The 14,141-nt window shown below is 37.4% G+C and overlaps 1 pseudogene; it reads left to right on the forward strand.

Moving 5' to 3' along the window:
- The first annotated feature begins 8,486 nt into the window (after window positions 1–8,486).
- Window positions 8,487–8,831, forward strand: LOC150054047 (c-Myc-binding protein pseudogene; annotated as a pseudogene).
- Window positions 8,832–14,141: the final 5,310 nt, after the last annotated feature.

Genomic DNA, 14,141 nt, shown 5'->3' on the forward strand with positions numbered 1-14,141 from the left:
CTGAGATCTGAGGATCACGGTTCAAAGTCGGCTCTGGCACTGAAGACTCTTATCTCCATGAGACTCAATCTCCAATTAACCACTAGAAAACCAGAAGTGGCACTGTGGCTCCAGGGGTAGGGCAGTAGCCTTGAGCTAAAGAGCTCAGGGACAATGCCAAGGCCCAGAGTTCAAACTCCATGACTGACAAAAAAAAAATGATAACTAGAGTGTGATGTATATAATGTGTTCAGTATTCTATGCATTAAAAATGGGAAGAGGTAAACAACTTCGTGGGCCAGAACCATTACATCTATAATAAATGTAAAGCAAGATGTAGAAAGTACAAAACTAACATAATCTGGTAAAGTTTGCCGGGGATTTTGTTCTTGTTTGAAGAAAGAATAGCAGTCAGAATATAAGATAAACAATATAGACACATAAATTCCTTTTTAGTTCTATGTTGGAAACAGTACTTTGTATTCACAGTAATCAAGCCATAGGTATGAGTTTTAATACCTAATGTTATGCCTCAGACTCTCCTGCCCAATTTTTTCCTACAGAACTACCTGGATGTAGTTTCTCTCTTTCACATCCAAATCTCCAGTAAGACAGATTTCTACCCTCTCCTCTTTGGCTATTTTCTATGCAAAGTATTATTCTACAAAGAATGTCATAGGAGAATCAGCATGGTGCCTTGAGACTATATTTTTTTAATATTGTTTTATTTTCCATTTTATTTTATTCTTATTATCTTTTTATTGTAATTAATAAAAGGGTTACATGATATTTGCCAGATAGAAGGTGCATTAATTCACATATATTGATACCCTTTCACATGTCTTGGTCCCCATTACCCTCCCCTCCACCCCCTCCCCCCGTCTTGGTTTTCCCCCCTTCCCTATCCAACTTCAAATAACCAAATACAAATAAATTCAATATATCAGATAACAAAGTGATATACTGTAACAATATGAGATAACCAAGGGACAGCAAAAGAGATGAGACATAACATAGTACATTAAGGACAACAATCATTCATTGTATGGCTTTTGTTTCAATATCCTGGAGGTCTTTTCAATTACCTTCATACTATATGGCCTTATGTATCAAGGTTTTGCTCTATTGCAGATCTCTGTTAGTAGAGCCCAAGGTTTCTACTGATTATGACAAATGAGGGAAACCATTGAGCCTATGTTCCTTTGAGTCTGGCGTACTTCACTTAATATGATTTTTTCTAAGACTTTCCATTTCCTAACAAATGGGGCAATGTCGTTTTTTCTGACAGCAGCATAGAATTCCATTGTGTACAAATACCACATCTTGTTGATCCACTCATCAACTGAGGGACATCTAGGTTGGCTCCATATTTTTGCTATGGTGAATAATGCTGCAATGAACAGTGTTGTGGTAGTGGATTTAGTATGCCCTAGTTTCTGGATGGTTGGGTAAATGCCAAGTAGTGGAATTGCTGGGTCATAGGGGAGCTCTATGTTTAGCCTTTTGAGGCACTGCCATATTGCTTTCCATAGTGGTTGAACGAGTTTGCACTCCCACCAACAGTGTAGTAGGGATCCCTCCTGGCCACATCCCCTCCAGCATCTGTTGTTATTCGTTTTCCTGATCCTGGCCATTCTAACTGGAGTGAGGTGGAATCTTACAGTTGTTTTGATTTGCGTTTCTTTTATGACCAGAGATGTTGAGCATTTCTTCATGTGTCTATAGGCCATTTTTGTTTCTTCTTCAGAGAAGACTCTCTTTAACTATATTTTTTTGTTTCTTTATTTTTTAGGTATTTTATTAACTACCTGTAGTTGCACAAAAGAGTTTCAAGTCAACATGTTAGTTTGTGTGTACAATGCATCTTTCCACATTCTCTCCCATCTCATCCAACTCGACCCATACCCTCAATTTCCCTGCTCCTGTTTTCACATATGTACATTGCTGCTATGACCACATCCACGAACCTTTCCCCTCTCCATTCATCTTCCCCCGCTTAACCTTATTCATAGCACACATTTTGTATATCTTACCTTCATTATGCACCAAATAAGAAAAGTCTGAGAACTGTTCCAGCAATTTACTAATGATTTTTATTCAGAATGTTCAGGAACAAATAGCTCTGAACTGTCATATTCTGGTCATTTTGCTGTTTGACCGTTTGGCATCAGATAAGTTATTATCCCTTGTGGTATGCAATTTGAGTATCACAAGATATAAAGAGAATTGTGGATCAACTGTGTGGTGACCCTTCTTTATCTCTCTTAAATAGAGCTGTATGTGTAGTGGATCTTGAGGAAATAGGCACAGGACAGAGAAAAGCTGAGGAAAGGTATCAGTGATATTGGAAAGGAGGTGGATAATGGCTGGGTGGAAGAAGAGTTATAGGTGACAGCACAGTTGTACCTAAGCACCCTACTCTTCACACAGGAACAAAGGAGAGCTGGTACAAAGTTGGCACATGACCAAACCCACTGACAACTGGGGTAGTGTCAATGTTTTTTGGATCAACTGGAGGTTTCAGGTTAAAATTCTGTAAGATGGTGGTCAGCAACAAAAACAACTCAATATGAGCCGTGCCCTATCCTGCACACATCCTTCTTCCTGAAAAATAACAAGATTTGTATCTTACACTTATGTTATACATTGTCCCCCCAATGATTCAGTCACTAGTTTGTCTATAGTCATTTGAATGGATAGATCAAATATAGAAAGACTGGGAAGATGGTTGAATAAACATGCATGCAAGAAGCCAGGCAGTGTGGCTCATGTCTGTAATTCTAGCTACTCAGGAGGCTAAGATCTAAGGATCAGGGTTTTGAAGTCAACCCAGTGGAAAAGTTCTTGAGACTCTTGTCTCAATTAATCAAAGGAAAATCCTGTTTCCTTCTGTCCTGTTTGGCTAAGAAGCATTGCTGTGATACTTCAGGGCATATGTCTCGTGTCATCTTCTCTGTATGATCCTTGTGATCATCTCAGGCAGCTTCCTCATAAGATGTATATGTCCAAAAAGCTCAGATCATCTTGAGTCCTGTTTTGTGTGAGTTCATTGAATGAAGGGCTCAAGTCTGTTGCATGGAACACCTAGCAAAAATGGAAGGAGACTCTATGCATGGCTTCTCAGTACTAAATAACTTAGCAATAAGACTGTCCAAAATTCATGGTTATAAGTATAGCAAGAACAATATGCTGAGAAATAATTGCAAAGTTACCACTTCACATTCTCAAATTAGCCTAATGAGGAAGATCTGAGACCATCAGTGAAAGTGGATGGGCATTGGAAATGATAGTCAGGACAACGTACAAACAGCTAGACTACGAAAGATATCTTTGATCCTAAAGTTACCTTATCTTCCAAAGTAGGAACAGAAATGAATTTTACCTGTGGAGAAAGGCGTAAAATAATCACTTTTATTTTTATTTTTTTGCCAATCCTGGGCTTGAGCTCAGGGCCTGAGCACTGTCCTCGGACTTTCTCAAGGCTAGAGCTCTACCACATGAGCCTCAGCACCACTTACGGCTTTTTTCTAAGTATTGGTGAGGCAATTAGATTTTTAATGAGATTCTTAATGAAATCCAAATACACTAATAATTCTTCCCTACAGCGAAAAAAGGCAGAGAATAAAAATATTCTGCTCCTTAGCAGAACCAGCTTCTCCCAACTATTTCTCCTTCACTTTATTCCATCTAGAACATATAATTTAAATAACTCAAATTCTGAGGAAAAAAAATGTAGGTAGTGGCACTTGAACTCTGGGCTTGGGTGTTGTCCCTGAGCTTTTCAACTCAAAGGCTACCACCCTACCCCTTGAGCCACAGCACCACTTCCGGTTTTCTAGTGGTTAATTGGAGATAAGAGTCTAATGGTCTTTGGTGTCCAGGCTGGTTTGAACTGTGATCCTCAGATTTTAGTCCCCTGAGTAGCTAGGATTGCAGGCATGAGCCAAAGTGCCCAGCTGGAAAAACTGAAAGTTACCAAAATCAGTATCTTAATCTCTTGCGGTTTTCTTTGTTTCTGCCTAATGCTACAAAGTGATGGGGTAAACTGACAACAGGCCCAGGGATAGATTTATTCTCCACAGTCAGCTCTTTTCAGATTCTTTTGGACTTCATCTTACCCTAATACAAGGACTTTGAAATTAGGTAACTATTTTAAGGGATCTATATTGTGCTTTCCATCAGTTTCCAAACCTATCCAAACACTATTCAAATTCATATTATCCATACTTTCCTCTTCAATTAAACTGATCAAGTAAATAGATGTCATTATTGAAAATTTCTACATAGTATTATTTGGCTCTTATTGACTTCAAAAACTAAAACCTATAGTAACATCGAAACCTATAACAAGATGGACACCTTGAATTTGCTTCACAATTTATGTTTCCCTTGGGCTCTCCTAGCAGAGATTTACAATATGAGCAAAATCTAGATATATAAGGCCATACAGTATGATGCTAAATGAAAGGACCTCCAGGATATATAAACAAAAGCCATATAATGAGTGATTGTTGTCCTTAATGTACTATGTTATCTCTCATCTCTTTTGCAGTCCCTTGGTTATCTAATATTGTTACAGTATTCTACCTTGTTATCTAATATATTGTATATATGCTTATTTGGTTATTTGAATGTGAATAGGGAAAGGGAGAAAACAAGATGAGGGGCAAGGGTGGGGGGAGGGAAATGGGGATCAAGACAGGAGAAAGGGTATCAATGTTTGTGAAGTAATGCACCTTCTATCTGGTGAATATAATGTAACCCTTCTATTAATTACAATAAAAAATACATGAAAAAAAGAATTTATGTTTCCAAAATCCAGACATTTATCAAGCCACAATGCAAACAGATAATAAATCTCAAAGCTCATATTTTGATCTCAAGTCTCACCTTATGATCATTCTATAGAACTTTAGGGATTATTTTCCCTAGGCATTATCTGAATTTCATTCTTGTTCTGACTCTTACATATGCATACATACATACATTCAACTTAATGTCAACACTCAGGTTTTCAGAGTACTTGCAAGGTATCTGCACTACTAGGTGAAATAAGTTTGTCTAGATTCATTTCTGAGTATGAACAACCAAGCCATCTCCCTCTATCTCAATACATCATCCACCTATCCCTTTAAAATCTCCTCTCAAGGTCCTTTACTTAAACTTCTCAGATTAAATGAGAAACCTGACTAGGTTAAACCTTTCATGCTCCTGTTTTTGTGATAGGATCTATCCACTTTTGTTTTAGACTTGACAAATTGTATTTTCTAACTTATTTGTATTTCTAATGTACTTCAGTTGTACATTCTTCTTTTCAGATAAAATATTAGTACCTAAAAAACGATACCTGTGTATATGAATAGTGCAATCATTAAATTTTACATCTTCCATGATGTTTAGTCCAAATCTAGATACATAGTGGGTAAAGTGCTTAACTACTGTTCTTATCAAGAAATAGGAAACAAAATACATTTCACTGATAGGTACAGAAAGAAAGAAAGAACATTTCACCTGTTCTATTTTGATTAGGAAACAATCAAGGAAGTCCCGAGGATTGTTGCTATCTAGGGATTCTTGATATTCTTTTACTTTTTCCAAAAAATAATTTTTACATCAGCAAAGTTTTTAAGAATTTTGCTGTGACTCTCTGGGAGATAATCAATGATAATGGGGAAAGTATTGCAGACCTAAAAGATGAAAAAAAATTCATGAAACCAAAAACATAAAGACATGAGTAAGTAAATCATGTTTTAAAATGGGTGAATGTAAAAGCAGTCTTTAATGTGAGGAGAAACATTTGCATGTGTATAATAACATGCAAAAGAATCATCTCTGCTGGCAAGGAGATGGGAATAAACTGATAAATGACAAAAGCTGATAAAAAATAACCTTATCTTATTTTCATGCAATGATCTTAATGTATTAAGGTACCTTTGTATACACTGTTCATTTCACCTTCAACCCAGAAATGTAGAAAGGCATGAATTACGATGCCTCACATACCTCGTAATGAGAATAAAGGTTAAGGAAGGTTCTGAAACCTGACATAACGCACAGAGCTACTCCCTGCAATTTCTACAACTAGTAATCAATCTCAGGACTAGAATCATGGGAGGAGTGCAAAGAAAATATGATTCCAACTCAACATTATATAGGTAAGTACTTGGACACATCAGTGGTTAAATTACTTCGATAACGTCATAAAAATTACCTGTATTCAAAGGATAGGATGTATCAGCTCCACAGAAGGTGATGTTGTAATGTTTGTTTGTAGTTTATACCATCTTATCATCTTTCCTTTTTTGCTCCCTTCCTCCCTCTCTTACTTTCTTCCTTCCTATCTCCCTTCCTTGCTTCTCTAATGATTGTTCACTCACTCGCTGGCTGTCTTTCTTGATACAACTGAGGACTGAGTTCAAGTGCCTTGAGCTTGCTGGATAAGCACTTTACCACTTGAGCTACACCTCCAACCATTTTACTATTTACTTTTGAACTAGATCTTGCTTTAGGCCCAGACTGACCGGGACTGTGATCTTCCTACTTATACTTCATCATGTCCTTCCCTCTCCCTCCCTTCCTTCCTTTCTTTATTTTTTGTATTGAAAATTGAGTCCAGGACCTCACACGTGCTTCACAAGCATGCTCTACTACTTCAACTACTCCCCTGATTCTTTTATTCTGATTTTTTAAATTTTTTTTCATTGTAATGTATAGAGGGGTCACAGTTACATTCGCCAGCGGGTACATCACTTCTTACACATTGACACTCCCTCTCATGTTTTTGTCCCATTTCCCTCCTCCCACCCCTCCCAATCATCTTGTTTTCCCCCCCTTCCCTTTCTTATTTCAAGGAAACAAATAAACATATATACAATATACCAGGTAACAAAGTCAGATACTGTAATAATATGAGATTAACCAAAGGACAACAAAAGAGAAATAACATTAGTACAATAAGAACAACAATCACATAATATAAAGCTCTTGTTTCCTCATCCTGGAGATCCTTTCATTTAGCCTTATCCTGTATGGCCTTATGTATCTAGGTTTTGAGCTATTGTAGTCCTCTGCTAGGAGAGTCTTAGGTTTGTACTAATTACAAATGAGGGAAACCATTGAGCCTATTTTACTTTGGAAAAAATCATATTAAGTGAAATTCAGATTTTTTTGAGACAGAGTCTGGCTGACTTTTTTTTAAGTTTATTAAATGTTTTATTAATGTCAACACAATAAGATTCTATAAATTCCTACACGATCATTTGGCAGTGCTTTATGAATAACTTCACATTACAATTAGACTCTGTTTTATTATAAATTATACACTTATATTCTATGATTCCTATAACTGAATGTTAGAGCTTCAGGAATTGTGGCCATGCTGATGAGACTGTAAGTCTGTCAGTAATGAGTGGATTGTGTGCACACAATCATTGGTGCTAAGCAAACCATCGGTGGTGCCTTCACTTTTTTCCTTTTGGTCTGGATGACTTTTCTTAAGCTTGCCTTGAATTTGCAATTTTCCCACTTCCATCTACTGCCATTTTAGGCATGAGCCACTGTGCTCATCTGACCCTGGTGACTTTTTAGTATCCCAATCACAGACTTTGAGTCTTTGACTTGGAATCCTGACTCTTCAGAGGTTTCTTGTCAACATCTGTGCTCCCAAACAGTTTCCACTTTTGACACCCTAACTTAGCATATTTAGGCCAAGTAATGTGATGAAGAAAACTGTTTTGACTGGCAGACAAGCCTGTGGTTAATGGATGCTTTTCTATAAGAGCACTCAATATGGGCCAGGAGTTTGGCCTAGTAGTGGTAGAGTGCTTGCCTAGCATGCACGAAGACCCGGGTTCAATTTCTTGATACCACATACATGGAAAAAAGCTGGAAGTGGTGCTGAGGCTCAGGTGGTAGAGCTCTAGCCTTGAGAAAGTCCAAGGGCAGTGCTCAGGCCCTGACCTCCAGCCCACGACTGGCAAAAAAAAAAAAAAGAAAGAAAGAAAGAAAGAAAAAGCACTCACTATCTACTGAGTGCTTTGAACAGTCACCAAAGTGCTGCCTGGAAACTGTAGATTGGTGGAAAAAGCACTAGCCTGTGTTTAGGCTTTTGCATGTTAAAGCAAAGGCAACAACTTTCTGAGTTGTCCTTCGCATGTTGTTAAGATCTGAGCAGGACAGTGCTATTCAACTGTCACTTCACAGGCAGACACATCGATGTGCAGATCTGCTTTATAAACATGAACAGGTCAGAGAACAGAGCAGGTATTTTTCAAGAAGGGCTTTTGACCTCACCTGGATCCATGGGGTACTCATAAGTCTAAGGTTTTCATTGAATTTTTCCATCAAGTTAAGAAAATTCTGGTCTTTATAGTCAAAATGGCTTTTGAAAATAATGGAGCAGATCACACTGCAGGGAGCACAACCGGGATAAAAGTGTGATCATAGTAGGCTCCTGCGCACGTGAGCCTTGCTCTTCTGAGCCCTCCAGCCCGAGTCTCGGCGCCAGCGACACCGCTGTCACTATGGCCCATTACAAAGCCACAGACCAGAAGCGTGAGCAGTTCCGGAGATAATTGGAGAAGTCGGGGGTGCTGGACACACTAACAAAGCGTTGGTAGCCTTCTATGAAAAACCAGAGAAACCTAATAGTGCTTTGGATTTTTTAAAGCATCACGTAGAAGCCGCCACCCCAGAAAATGCAGAAATAGAGCTGCTTCACCCAGAATTGGCAGCAATGAAAGAAAAATATGAAGCTACTGTAGAAGAAAATAAAAAACTGAAAGCAAAGCTTGCTCAGTATGAACCACCTCAGGAGGAGAAGTGTGCTGAATAAGATTCTTCTCAGTTGAAAAGACTCTGAAAAATGGTTTCGTATGACTTGAATAGTTTGTATAGTGTATAATCTTTTCTGGACAGATGCTATAAAACTTTTAATATGTTAAAAAAAGTGTGATCATAGGGTGAACCTGAAGAATTGGAAACATTAACATAACTGTTAACATATATATGCATATATATGTATACACACACACACACACACACACACACACACACACACACACGGAACCTTGTGCTTAGTAGTAGAAAAAGATCATTTGAAAAATCTGACAGTATTTACCTAGACCTTCCCTATCCATAAAACTTCAGCATACTTAAATCAGCACATTAGTTTTAGACCTAAATTAATCATTGCAGCCTATCTTATCTAACAGCAGCTACCCAAATACTCTCCTAACATCACTACCTTTGTTTACACTATTCTGTCCAAAGGTGATTGTTATTTTGGAGAGAAAAAAAGAAAGAAGTCACTTTTTTTGGCACTATGCTTTAGACTCAGAACCTCATAGTTGTTAGGCAGGGGCTCTACCATTTGAACCATACGTCTGGTACTAGGAAGTCACCTAAAATACTTCATAATTAATGTTAGCAGCAGAGAATCATATTGCCTTAGAAATCAGAAAAACAGCTAAGTATTAAAATAAAAAGGAACCAGGAGTTTGGCCTGGCAACAGAGTTTGACCTAGAGTACATGAAAACCCAGATTTGATTCCTTGGTACCACATATATAGAAAAGCCAAAAGTGGTACTGTGGCCCAAGTAGTAAGGTTCGAGCCTTGAGAAAACCCAAAGACAGTGCTCAGGCCCTGACCTCAAGCCCAAGACTGGCAAAAATAAATAAATAGGAAGCAAACAGCAACCTGAAAAACTTATATACATAGTGAACAGTTGAAGGAATTGCATCTAGAATCAACAGTGGAAAATTAGACTATGGAAAATGAAGTTAGCCGAGAAAATGGATGTGAAAGTATAAAAGACAACCAGGTATATAAAAAGAAAACTTAAAAATGAATACAAATTACAAGAAGATAGACTTGTTCACCCCAAATAAGAATGAAATAAGAAATATTCATTTCAAATTTAAATTACACGGAAAACATGTAAATAAAATAACTAAACAAAGTTTTTTTTTTCATTTTTATTTCAATATTAAAAACAAAAAACATTTCCTGCTCTAGAAAATAGTATCCATTAACAATCAAATCCCAATTTTCGTTTTATAGGGAAAGTCTGCCCTCTTGTGGGATTCTGGGTTAACTGCTCTATATCACAAGGATAGTGTTTTATAATTTGACCTTTCCTTAAGTAAATTTTATCCATTTATAGAGAAAGAAATTTTAGAAAATATCCTGAGGAAATTTTAAATGAAATTATAAATTAAATTTAAAAATCAAATCATCAGAAGTGGAGCTGTGGGTCAAGTGGTAGAAGACCAGCCTTGAGCTGAAGAGCTTAGGGACAGCACCTAGGCCCTGAATTCAAGGCCCAGAACTGGCAACCACAACAACAAAAAAATCAAATCATCAAGAAATTTTAAATGTGAAGAGCCTACAAATTCACATGAAATTAAGAATAACTATGCATGTCAGTCACAACACTGAAGAAATGGGATTGACAGAAATGCCCCTAGGCATGGTTAGCTAGACAAAAACTGTAGTAATATATAACCAGTTATAACCAGTGGGATATCTTTCAGCCATTAAAAAGAATGACATCTTTACAGAACAGCCAAGATCTACCATACTGAACCCTCAGGCTTTGCTTCTGGGATGAGTCTTTTACCACCACATTTCTTTTTTTTCTTTCTTTTTTTTTTTTTTTTTTTTTTTTGTCGGTTGTGGAGCTTGAACTCTGGGCATGGGCGCTGTCCCTGAGCTCTTCAGCTCAAGGCTCCTGCCCAACCCTTGAGACACAGCACCACTTCCACTTTTACCTCACTTCTACAATCTGAAACTGCTTCATTTTTTTTCATTTGTCATGGTTGGCTTTTATAAAATATTGCAATTCTGAACATGTCTGCAGAACAATTGCTGAAGATTTATATAAAATGTTTGCAGATCTTTTAAAGGAATGAACGTACTTAAAAAAACCCACAGATCACTTGGAGAATGTTTAAATTGCTTAAGATATAAAATAAAAAGAATAAAACCCCAGCTGGGCATGGGTGGCTCATGCCTGTAATCCTAGATACTCAGAAGGCTGAGATCTGAGGATCACGGTTCAAAGCCAGTCCAGGCACTAAAGTCTGTGACACTCTCATCACCAATTAACCACCAGAAAACTGAAAACAAACAGTGCTATAGAAGAGCTCAGAGACAGTGCCCAGGCCCAGAGTTCAAGCCCTACTACTGACAAAAAAAAAGGAAAGAAAATCCTGTCATCACATAAAAATTATGAAATAACATTGTATTTAATGAAGTACATCAAAGACACAAATACTGCTAAAGGCTAAACATGTTGATGTCATAGAAAAATAAAACAAATTAGTGGGCAGTAACTAGGAGGGAGGGTTGTAGAGCATCATCTGTGAGGAAAAAATGTTGAGCAAGAATGAGTGGCTCTGAGTTGAAACTCTACTGCTGGCAAAAAAAAAGAAAAATGTATTTATTTTACCTAAGAAGATAAGAGAGTATTTGGAATTATTAATTTGAGATTCTGTGTGTGTGTTCCATAATAAAAGTTTCTATTAATTTTTACCTCATTTAAAAGATACAACGCAATTTGGAATATGAGCTGAAAATCTGACCTACTGTGACAAACACTTCACAGATGAATATGGGGATAGTGTAGAGATTGGCAATTACCACCAGTCTTCCAAGTCAAATCAATTTTTTTGTGTTCCTATTCAGATGGGATAAAGTCATCAAATCAAAGTTGCTCTTAAATAGACTGTCCTTAAAAACAAGGCTTATGTCAGTACCTGTCAGAAAGGTTCATCTTTGTATAGAACATATACTAAGAGAGAAGCAGACAAAAGGAAAGCAAGGAATAGAAACTTGGTTGGGGTTTGTATGAAAAGGAATGGGTGATAGAGGGCAGGTATGCTAAAGGTAAGCTTAAGATTGGATAGTTGGAAAAACTGTGGTAGATAGGGTTTCTTGGGTTATTTAGAGCAAGAATATTGACATGGTCCATGAGAATTTGATAAAAGTAATTGGGAGTATGGGCTTAAGATAGATTTGTTTACATATCATAGGCATGCTGTAAAGAATATATTTTTTTCTGTGTATTTAATCTATTCATAAGCTTATGATATTGGAAATGAAAACATTGCTATAATCCTAGCTACTCAGGGGGCTGAGTTAAGAATTGATGACATTGAAAACAATTCAAGACCTTTATCCACTGAACATAAAATAATGATTATTCAGGAATGTTCCCAAACCCTTCCTAGAAAATGAAGGTCTTTTGAAATGTTTTCCAATACTATTAAGCAACATGTAACATCATACAGCTCTAATGACTAAGCACATATGAACTAACTAGCTAATAAATATGCATATCTTTGACCATTAAACACTCTACAGAGCACCTGCAGGCAGGGTATTTCTGTCTTTTTTTTTTCCACTGAGGAAAAGGTGTTTCTGAGACAATAAGATACCTGTTCCCTTACACAGTTCACAGCAAGCTGACCTGGGATTTGAGTAAGATCTTCGAGTCAACTGTGGTGCCCTATGGCTTCTCCACAGCTGACTGGAGAACAATTTGGGAAAACAAAACCCTAATTGCATTACTCTACAAGTACATCATAACATTCACAAAATAATTGGTTAAAGCCTTTTTTGGGAGAAAAAAAAAACAAAGAAAAATAGTTTTTCTTCATCACTGCAGAGGTAAAACTTGCTCAGGTTCATGGTTAGTCTATGACCAAGTCCTTTGCCTGGGCTTGCCTTCCTTATTCCCACTTTTGGACTGAAACTGTCAGCTCAGCCCAGGGGTGAGAGAGGGGTGACATGGCAACCTTAAAACTATGGGATTTCTTTCCACCCCTTTCTTATTACCACGCAATAATCTGGTGTTATGAACATTTACCTGCTTGCCTCAGCCCTAGTGAAGGTTATTTTCAGGTCTGGATAGTTGTTCAAATTGATGTTTTCATTCAGGAAAGAAGACTTAATCATAGAAGGATACTAGTCTACTGTCAGGCTCTGCCTTCTCCCTGAGTAGAGCCAATCTCAGAGAATTTAGTGGAGAGGGCTTAAGAAAGGAAGCCCTTCCCCTCACCCCTGAAAACTTTCACCCCTAGGCCTCCAGTTAGGCACTAACAGCTGTTTCTGTTGCTTTGTGGGGTTTTAAAAATTGTTGTTTTGTTTGTTGCCTGTCATTACAGGTCAGGAATGAAAGTGTACAGTAATGCACAGCAGGCAAGGAAGGAGATCAGAAAGACCACTAGAGAAGAACTGCAATGTCAGCGGTAGATGGAAGATGGGGACTTCAATGAGCAGCAGCCACAGCCCAGAGGAGCACACCCAACCAGATGACATCCAGTTGATGTAGCATTTTATATTTTGAATCTTAAAATTTCGGTGCTTCTTTATGGGTAAGTGTATTGTATTGATCTGACGAAAACATCAAATCATCCATAGGGGATGATTTGCCTCTAGCAATATACTTTATTGAAAGGTAAGTGTGAATTACCTGTGGAATACTATGTGTCACTTCTTTGCAGAGGCATGTTTTGCTAAGATATCACTATGTTTGTTCTACATTGATTAGAACACTGGTTTCTCTGATTCTATTTACTATATTAGAATCTACATAATGAAATGATTACTATATCTCAGTGTGGGTACAGGTATGCATGTGTGTGTGTGTGTGTGTGTGTGTGTGTATCATTTTACCTACCTTTGTTGGGAGTGAGGGGGGTCTATAAACACCAAAACCCTACTCTTGTAGCAAATTTTCAGTATACAGTGTTATTCACTATCCTTAGGGTATACATTAGGTCTCTAGACTTAATTACCTATCTTCACTGCAAGTAGTACCATTTGATCTGTTTCACCTCATTGCCTCATCTTTCCACTCTTGGTAACTACCAATTTACTCTATGTTTCCATTTAGTTGACTAGCAAATCGAAATGTCTGCATCTAAACTTAAGATTTTTTTTTGTAAGTATATATTGTTGTACAAGAGGAGTTTTATTGTGGCATTTCCATACATGCATACAATGTACTCCATCAGCCTCATCCCTTCTATATATTCTCCCTTATCCTCTACATGTTAAAAATTGTCTCAGCACACAAAGGTGCAATGCCTATACCCCTCTTCATATTTATATAATATTTATGTATGTATGTATATATATAGAGAGAGAGAAATGAAC

The sequence above is a fragment of the Megascapheus bottae genome, chromosome 15, assembly GCF_031878675.1.
Source record: "Megascapheus bottae isolate mThoBot1 chromosome 15, mThoBot2.hap1, whole genome shotgun sequence".
NCBI classification, from domain to species: domain Eukaryota; kingdom Metazoa; phylum Chordata; class Mammalia; order Rodentia; family Geomyidae; genus Megascapheus; species Megascapheus bottae.